This window comes from Strix uralensis, chromosome 22, assembly GCF_047716275.1.
Source record: "Strix uralensis isolate ZFMK-TIS-50842 chromosome 22, bStrUra1, whole genome shotgun sequence".
NCBI lineage: Eukaryota > Metazoa > Chordata > Aves > Strigiformes > Strigidae > Strix > Strix uralensis.
In genome coordinates, this window is record NC_133993.1 from 5510684 (window position 1) to 5520266 (window position 9583).

Consider the following 9583-nt stretch of genomic DNA (forward strand, 5'->3'; position numbering starts at 1 on the left):
ACAGCGATCGCGATGAAGCCATGACAAACTTGAGCGCAATGGCAGTGTGTCTGTCTATGTGTAGGCACAGAGGTAACTTATGTCTTTGCAGAGCATAGTGCTTTGACAGCTACAAGGAACAAAAGCAAATCGATGAAGTCTCAAAATATTTCCCACAGTACCTTGTTCTTCCGTAGAGCGTAAACACTGTTGGAACTGAGAAGGCTGCAGCTTCATGCTCTACATTCTAAGGACAGCTCACAGCACCTGCGCACTAATGATGGTTCGGGGATGTGTAAAAATTGCTCCGTGGTGCATAAGCAGAACTTCCTTTGCTATGGGGATTACAAAACACTGCGTACACGTGTGCTATGTGAAACTGGAGGGGGCTTGGTCTGCACAGCGTCATTGCTGGTGTCCCAGCCTCAGCAATGGGCATTTCTGCTTGTCCCAGAAACACAAGCTTCTGCAGCCGTGGGAGTACGAGAGTGAGGCCTTGTTCCGTACAGAGGAGCCAGGGGTGGTCCCAGAGCCCCTAGGAAGATGACCAGGCCACTAGACAGCTCTAAGCGTTCATGTCATTATTGCTCGGGTATCTGAGGACATCTCCAACCACAAAGGAGTTGCCAAACGCCCTCTACGGGAGGATGTCTGGCCCCTGAAAAGATGGGGCCATGCATACCACTGTGGCTGCAGACATGATGTTTCAGCTACCCTCGATCCAAATTACCTCCCCTTCCTGACAGGGGAGGTAGAGAGGCTGGAAAGCAGTGGGGTGGACTCCCATCAGGCTCACTGCAAGAGAAATTTGGAGAAACAGAAATGGGAGGTTCGGTGCCACCAAAGGGGCTCAGGTCCAAGAAACATCAGGAGAAGGACAAGAGGGAGTGCCCAGGAAGTGCCTGGGGAAGAGAAGAGGAAGGGCTCAAAAGTAAAAAATCACCCCAACAAAAAGGGGTGAAGGGTCTTGCTTGTAGAGCACGTGGGGGCAGTTCCTTCCTGGGCATGCTCAAAGCTCAGGTGCCAAGTTCCCCAGCAGCTCTGAGGAGCAGCTCAACAGTGACTGGAACAGAGACCCTGGGCAGTAAGCGTCCCACCACGCCACAGCCTTTTTATGCTCCTCACTGTGCCACGCTCTCAGGCCGTGAACCACAGAGCTCCTGAGCCAGCAGCAAAGTCTCCTTGGCTGCACACGCCCTGCCCGGACGTGAGCTGTTCCCAAGGACAGAGGAGCTCCCCAAGCAGTTCAGTGAAACCCAGTCTGTGCACCGTACCGGGAGCCTTGTGGAGGACGCTGGACTCAAGGAGTTAGTGAGCCGGAGAAACCCGTGTCTTCTTGCTTGGCCCTTGCGCTTAAGGCTTGAGAAGCCCCGGTGCTGGCATGAGGACCACTGTAAGGGAATCTGCTGCAGTGCCCCATGCTGGCCTGTGCTGCACACCGGCGGGTGTTATGACAGAGATAATGCCCCAGCCTGTCAGGAGAAGACGTATGGTCTGGTTTGTTACACAGAATAAACGGCACCTCCACATGAGAGGGAGGAGGAACGCCTCCACGGTCAGGATCTGCGCAGGGTGCCTTGGGAACATCTGTCGGGGCACCATCTGCTGCTGCACAGATGTGGGGTTTCCAGCATGTGAAGAGATGGAAGATTTACCCAGTATCTATATTACTTTTTAAATCTTGTCTTACTAAAAGAACTTTTTGACTTTGTCACTTGTTGTGAGCAAGGTGAAAGAACCTCATGGGTCAAGATAAAGGCAGGGACATCAGTTACCAGTCATGCAAGTCATAATCATGCAAAACTCTGTATGCTCACATAAAGCCAGCATAGAGTCAAGCACAAACAAAAACACATGTGCAGGAACACAACAACAGCTGGGGACACTTCTGAGGAGATGCTGGGGACCACACTGGCAGAACCGTCCTCAGGTGCCCCAGGGAAGGACCGGGCCCCAGACATGCTCCTGGTCTCGCCTGAGGATCTGCAGACACTACACAGAGAAGGGCATGAGGCAAATGAGCCCAGCAAAATTGTCCTCAGAGCAGCATTAGTGTTGCAGCAGGTGTCAAACCCTCCCAGCTGAAGCCCACCTGCGTGCATCAATGAGCAACCATCAGAGAGAGATGTGGGGAGCAAGAGAAAAGGATGAGGCATGTCCTCTCACATGGGAGTCCTTGGGCACACTCGGGCAAGAACCTTGAGAGCGGTACCCATTTCCTGACAACTTTGCCACAAGCCATCCCCCAGGAGTGACCCAGGTGCACATCACCTGACCGCACGGGATGCCACCAGCACTTGAGCTGAGTCTCCCGCCTGCGCTGACGTGTTTCTGCCCCGGAAATCCTTAGGGCTCTCATCCCGGCAGAAGCTTACAGAAGCCTTTGGATGGGAAAGCACGTGGCATAAGCCAGGAAATGAAAAGGCAGCCGTGCAGGAAGCCAGGACACAGCCCATACCATTAGCTGGGATGGTTTGCATTTGGCATGAGCTTGTCAGAAAATTATTACTTCCACAAAGGGTGCCTCTGGGCCTGAGGCAGTGCAGGACTACTATAAAAGACAGCCCAGCGCTCTGCTCTCTCATCCGCTTCTCTCGCCTCCTTCTCCCTGGGAATCAGGTGAGTGTGAAGCCTCTTGTCCTCCTCCTTCAAGATGAGGTCTTTCCTCCAGTCTCAGCTGATGTGGGCTGTCCTAGCCCAGGGCTGGGAGCTGCTTCTCATGGGAGAGGGAAGGGGAGAGAAGGTCTTGTGCAGAGAGGGGCTGGGACTGTGTTGAGGTGGCTCCTGGGTTTTGAGCTGGGCAGCGTACGCTGGGCCAGGAGGTGCCTCGGCTCCTCTGCGGTTGGGTGCAGTGCGGCTTCTCACGTGTCCCCGTTTCCTGCTTCCCACTACCCTCTCTCCCAGGTGCACCTCCGGCCCCGAGACATGTCCTGCTGCAACCCGTGCGTGCCCTGCTGCCAGCCCTGCGGCCCAACCCCGCTGGCCAACAGCTGCAATGAGCCCTGTGTCAGGCAGTGCCAGAACTCCACCGTCGTCATCGAGCCCTCCCCCGTGGTGGTGACCCTGCCCGGCCCCATCCTCAGCTCCTTCCCACAGAACACCGTTGTGGGCTCTACCACCTCCGCTGCCGTTGGCAGCATCCTCAGCTGTGACGGAGTGCCCATCAACTCTGGGGGCTTTGACCTCTCCTGCATTACCAGCCGCTACTGTGGCAGAAGGTGCCCCCCCTGCTAAAGGTGCTGGCAACACCCTCGGGCAAGAACCTCCCAAGACCTCAGAACATGGTGCTGGACAGGAGATAGAGCTTCGGGGCCTTGTATGAAGGGCTTCGGGCCACTCTTTCCTTCCTCCACTCTCCTCTCTCTCTCTTGCCTTGCCTGTCACCACCTCCCAACGCCAGCCGAGCAGGGACCTGTTGGACTCCCTCCTTCTGCAGGACAGGCCGACACACACCCTGCAGGAGCTCCACCGCATCTCGGTGCCTGCCCCTGGTGCTCCCTGTCAGCCACCTCCTTTCCTTCTTTAGACTCATTAAAGTTGTGCTGCATCCAAGCCTGGGCCTCCGAGTCCTCCTTCCTTCTGAGGCAACTTTTTCCGACCGCTTTTCCTTGCAGCTATGGGAGACATCCCTGGCTACGCCACAGCCAATGGCCATGAGTCAGAACATGGCTCCAAAGGGTGGCAGGAGTGGGGGTGGGAAACAACAATGCCTGGGGACAGCCCCACAACCTCACCTCCCCATTCCCCTCCCCTACATTACCCGATCTGGCGTCCGTGGCCAGCGCACACGGGCACAGGCAGATGAGACAGGAACCCAGCTGCTGTCCAGACGTGCAGGCCTGAGGTAATTCACGAGTTAGGACTGGTAGCAGCCACACTCAGGCTACGCACTGCAGTCCCCACTCCCTGTAAACCCAACAGCCCCAAAAGGCTCTCACGGCTTCTTTCAGGTGTCCCTCTTCCCTGTGCAGTCAACTTGCGGCTTCACTATTAATGCCAACGCTTAGGTATGCTTTCCAGTGGTACTTGAAAATTTCCTGTCAGACCTTGGCATTCAGCCCCGGGTAATGCTCTAAATCCTGGCATTCCTCAGGTGACCCCCACAGGCAGCTCCATGGGTCAAGCATCTGTTGTGCCCTACGGACACGGCGGCGCAGCACAGGTACCAACCCATCCATGGCAAAATCGCTGGGGATGACGCTGCCTGGACTCAGCTTCCCTGGCTCCTCAAGACCTCCGCGGCAGGGCCAGACCAAGCTCTGCTCACACCACCACTGCTCCTCACATGCAGGCCAGGGCCTTCCCAGCACTGCAGTTTTTGCTGTTCCCTGCCTGCAGTATACGCCTCGCTAGGTGAACAAGGCTAAGAAACAAAAAAGTTATTAGCCCTGCAGCACCCCATTTTCTCTGAGAAGTATGTGGGTCTTGATTGCAATACACCCTTTCAGTGAGGAAATTTTTCCTGCTATCCAATCTAAACCTCCCCTGGCACAACTTGAGGCTGTTTCTTCTCTTCCTATCGCTTGTTACTTGGGAAAAGAGACAGACACCCACCTCGCTACAACCTCCTTTCAGCTAGTTGTAGAGAGCAACAGGGTCTCTCCCCTGAGCCTCCTTTTCTCCAGACTAAGCAAGCCCTCTTCCCTCTATCACATAGACCGTGGTTGGAGATTTCAGCAAGTGTGACTCGGAAGAGGAGAGAACGCTGCCAATGTCTTTGCCCAAGGGAACTAGACTATGGTTGGACACCCACTAAGCTGAGCATCCTTCTGGAGCAATTAGCTCGTTCATGGAAACGTGAAATTCATTTACCATCTTGTCAAGTGAAAGACCCACACCTGTCGCTTGCTCTTCAGGGGAACCAGCCTGACGTGGGCAGGCTAGAGCCCAGACACAACTCCTCCTCGCCTTCCCACCCTTCTCCAGAAGGAGGAGGCCTGGCATGCATCCAAGGGCAAGGACAGCTCGGGCAAGTCCTCTGTTCTTCCGTCACACCTGTACAGTGCCCCGTGCAGCCCCAGCGGTCCGTTGCACAGATTTGCAGGGCTGAGGTGCCTCGCAGAGTGCACATCCCCAACTCCCATCAGACAGTCACCTCCAGGACAGCCCACAGATACCCATCGCTTGAGCGACTACTTCCCTAAGGGGACTGTGTCCCACGCAGGACCCGTGTTACAGCAAAGCAAACCAGTAAGAGGGAAAGAGAAGCAGTAGAAAAGAACAAGGAACAGAGAGAGTACAGAAGAAGGAAGCTGTTATGGCCCGACCCCAACCTCCTGTACTGCCTGTTGCCTCAGCAAAGGGACTGATTTGTTATAACCTGCTGTGACGACAAGTGGAATGCAGACTAGGAACGGGGAAGAGACATGTCTGGAGCGAAGCTTCTGCTGGGGAAGGGGCATGAAATGTGTGCTTGCCTAAGTGTTTTAAACGTTTGTCATCTTTGTTTCCCAACACCCAAACCAGTATTTCAATATTTAAAGTTCAGTTCCCCAAGTCAAGTCTCTTTTGCCTCCAACAGTAGCTGGTGAGTGATTTCCCTGTCTTTATTTTGACCCACAAGTGTTCTTGCTCTTGTTCTTGCTATTTTCTCCCCCATCCCGCTGAGGCAGGGGGAGCTAGTGAGCCGCTGTGTGGGTGCTGGACTGCTAGCTGGGGCCAGCCCAGCACAAGCACTGGGGCACATTCCCCACGAGGGCACACTTGGCCCCAGCGCCCGTGAGCCCACCATACATCTGCTGCCTTGAGCCCTCCGAGCAGGCACCTCAGCAACTGGAGAGGCTGCCTTCTTGCTCAGCGGCTCTGACGTGTCTGGCCGCGGGGCAGGGGGAAGGCAACTTCTGGAATCTTTTTGTCACTTTGCTGAGAACACGGCAGCTTTTTCGGCAGAGAAAGATGATGGATCAACAGTCTGCTGGAGATAACGTGAGAGACTTCAGCTCTAGCAGTCAAGCCGTATCTGGCAGATACATTCTGTGGATCTTACTCTACGTGTTTCTTGCCGTCCTTCTCGACCTGTGTCTTGAGTCCCCCCACACCTCCGAGAACGTTGTACCGGCGCGGCAGAAAACTGCCAGTAATAGTCTTGAACTGGCTTTGTCTTCAGCGGGGAAGGGCGGCAGAAGGCCGAGTGAACCCACTCCACTCACAGACACTGAAACTGTGTCATCCTTAACTTTGTCTTTGCTCTTTCTTCCTTTTTTCCCTTGTCATGCCTACATATAGGGGAAGGAAGAAGTTGGACAGCTTCCCCTTAGATCAGCTGCCACAGACAAAGTCCCAGGAAAGAGGCAAATAACATCTTGATATTGTCCAGTTTTTGTCGGTCTCCGTCTTCAGAGAAGAGAAACCCAGTTTGTGTCACCGAGGATTGATATGCATCCGATTATTAACAGCGATCGCGATGAAGCCATGACAAACTTGAGCGCAATGGCAGTGTGTCTGTCTATGTGTAGGCACAGAGGTAACTTATGTCTTTGCAGAGCATAGTGCTTTGACAGCTACAAGGAACAAAAGCAAATCGATGAAGTCTCAAAATATTTCCCACAGTACCTTGTTCTTCCGTAGAGCGTAAACACTGTTGGAACTGAGAAGGCTGCAGCTTCATGCTCTACATTCTAAGGACAGCTCACAGCACCTGCGCACTAATGATGGTTCGGGGATGTGTAAAAATTGCTCCGTGGTGCATAAGCAGAACTTCCTTTGCTATGGGGATTACAAAACACTGCGTACACGTGTGCTATGTGAAACTGGAGGGGGCTTGGTCTGCACAGCGTCATTGCTGGTGTCCCAGCCTCAGCAATGGGCATTTCTGCTTGTCCCAGAAACACAAGCTTCTGCAGCCGTGGGAGTACGAGAGTGAGGCCTTGTTCCGTACAGAGGAGCCAGGGGTGGTCCCAGAGCCCCTAGGAAGATGACCAGGCCACTAGACAGCTCTAAGCGTTCATGTCATTATTGCTCGGGTATCTGAGGACATCTCCAACCACAAAGGAGTTGCCAAACGCCCTCTACGGGAGGATGTCTGGCCCCTGAAAAGATGGGGCCATGCATACCACTGTGGCTGCAGACATGATGTTTCAGCTACCCTCGATCCAAATTACCTCCCCTTCCTGACAGGGGAGGTAGAGAGGCTGGAAAGCAGTGGGGTGGACTCCCATCAGGCTCACTGCAAGAGAAATTTGGAGAAACAGAAATGGGAGGTTCGGTGCCACCAAAGGGGCTCAGGTCCAAGAAACATCAGGAGAAGGACAAGAGGGAGTGCCCAGGAAGTGCCTGGGGAAGAGAAGAGGAAGGGCTCAAAAGTAAAAAATCACCCCAACAAAAAGGGGTGAAGGGTCTTGCTTGTAGAGCACGTGGGGGCAGTTCCTTCCTGGGCATGCTCAAAGCTCAGGTGCCAAGTTCCCCAGCAGCTCTGAGGAGCAGCTCAACAGTGACTGGAACAGAGACCCTGGGCAGTAAGCGTCCCACCACGCCACAGCCTTTTTATGCTCCTCACTGTGCCACGCTCTCAGGCCGTGAACCACAGAGCTCCTGAGCCAGCAGCAAAGTCTCCTTGGCTGCACACGCCCTGCCCGGACGTGAGCTGTTCCCAAGGACAGAGGAGCTCCCCAAGCAGTTCAGTGAAACCCAGTCTGTGCACCGTACCGGGAGCCTTGTGGAGGACGCTGGACTCAAGGAGTTAGTGAGCCGGAGAAACCCGTGTCTTCTTGCTTGGCCCTTGCGCTTAAGGCTTGAGAAGCCCCGGTGCTGGCATGAGGACCACTGTAAGGGAATCTGCTGCAGTGCCCCATGCTGGCCTGTGCTGCACACCGGCGGGTGTTATGACAGAGATAATGCCCCAGCCTGTCAGGAGAAGACGTATGGTCTGGTTTGTTACACAGAATAAACGGCACCTCCACATGAGAGGGAGGAGGAACGCCTCCACGGTCAGGATCTGCGCAGGGTGCCTTGGGAACATCTGTCGGGGCACCATCTGCTGCTGCACAGATGTGGGGTTTCCAGCATGTGAAGAGATGGAAGATTTACCCAGTATCTATATTACTTTTTAAATCTTGTCTTACTAAAAGAACTTTTTGACTTTGTCACTTGTTGTGAGCAAGGTGAAAGAACCTCATGGGTCAAGATAAAGGCAGGGACATCAGTTACCAGTCATGCAAGTCATAATCATGCAAAACTCTGTATGCTCACATAAAGCCAGCATAGAGTCAAGCACAAACAAAAACACATGTGCAGGAACACAACAACAGCTGGGGACACTTCTGAGGAGATGCTGGGGACCACACTGGCAGAACCGTCCTCAGGTGCCCCAGGGAAGGACCGGGCCCCAGACATGCTCCTGGTCTCGCCTGAGGATCTGCAGACACTACACAGAGAAGGGCATGAGGCAAATGAGCCCAGCAAAATTGTCCTCAGAGCAGCATTAGTGTTGCAGCAGGTGTCAAACCCTCCCAGCTGAAGCCCACCTGCGTGCATCAATGAGCAACCATCAGAGAGAGATGTGGGGAGCAAGAGAAAAGGATGAGGCATGTCCTCTCACATGGGAGTCCTTGGGCACACTCGGGCAAGAACCTTGAGAGCGGTACCCATTTCCTGACAACTTTGCCACAAGCCATCCCCCAGGAGTGACCCAGGTGCACATCACCTGACCGCACGGGATGCCACCAGCACTTGAGCTGAGTCTCCCGCCTGCGCTGACGTGTTTCTGCCCCGGAAATCCTTAGGGCTCTCATCCCGGCAGAAGCTTACAGAAGCCTTTGGATGGGAAAGCACGTGGCATAAGCCAGGAAATGAAAAGGCAGCCGTGCAGGAAGCCAGGACACAGCCCATACCATTAGCTGGGATGGTTTGCATTTGGCATGAGCTTGTCAGAAAATTATTACTTCCACAAAGGGTGCCTCTGGGCCTGAGGCAGTGCAGGACTACTATAAAAGACAGCCCAGCGCTCTGCTCTCTCATCCGCTTCTCTCGCCTCCTTCTCCCTGGGAATCAGGTGAGTGTGAAGCCTCTTGTCCTCCTCCTTCAAGATGAGGTCTTTCCTCCAGTCTCAGCTGATGTGGGCTGTCCTAGCCCAGGGCTGGGAGCTGCTTCTCATGGGAGAGGGAAGGGGAGAGAAGGTCTTGTGCAGAGAGGGGCTGGGACTGTGTTGAGGTGGCTCCTGGGTTTTGAGCTGGGCAGCGTACGCTGGGCCAGGAGGTGCCTCGGCTCCTCTGCGGTTGGGTGCAGTGCGGCTTCTCACGTGTCCCCGTTTCCTGCTTCCCACTACCCTCTCTCCCAGGTGCACCTCCGGCCCCGAGACATGTCCTGCTGCAACCCGTGCGTGCCCTGCTGCCAGCCCTGCGGCCCAACCCCGCTGGCCAACAGCTGCAATGAGCCCTGTGTCAGGCAGTGCCAGAACTCCACCATCGTCATCGAGCCCTCCCCCGTGGTGGTGACCCTGCCCGGCCCCATCCTCAGCTCCTTCCCACAGAACACCGTTGTGGGCTCTACCACCTCCGCTGCCGTTGGCAGCATCCTCAGCTGTGACGGAGTGCCCATCAACTCTGGGGGCTTTGACCTCTCCTGCATTACCAGCCGCTACTGTGGCAGAAGGTGCCCCCCCTGCTAA

General features: G+C 54.8%; 1 pseudogene; it reads left to right on the plus strand.

Moving 5' to 3' along the window:
• Window positions 1–8834: 8834 nt before the first annotated feature.
• LOC141953275 (feather keratin Cos1-1/Cos1-3/Cos2-1-like) lies at window positions 8835–9583 on the plus strand (annotated as a pseudogene).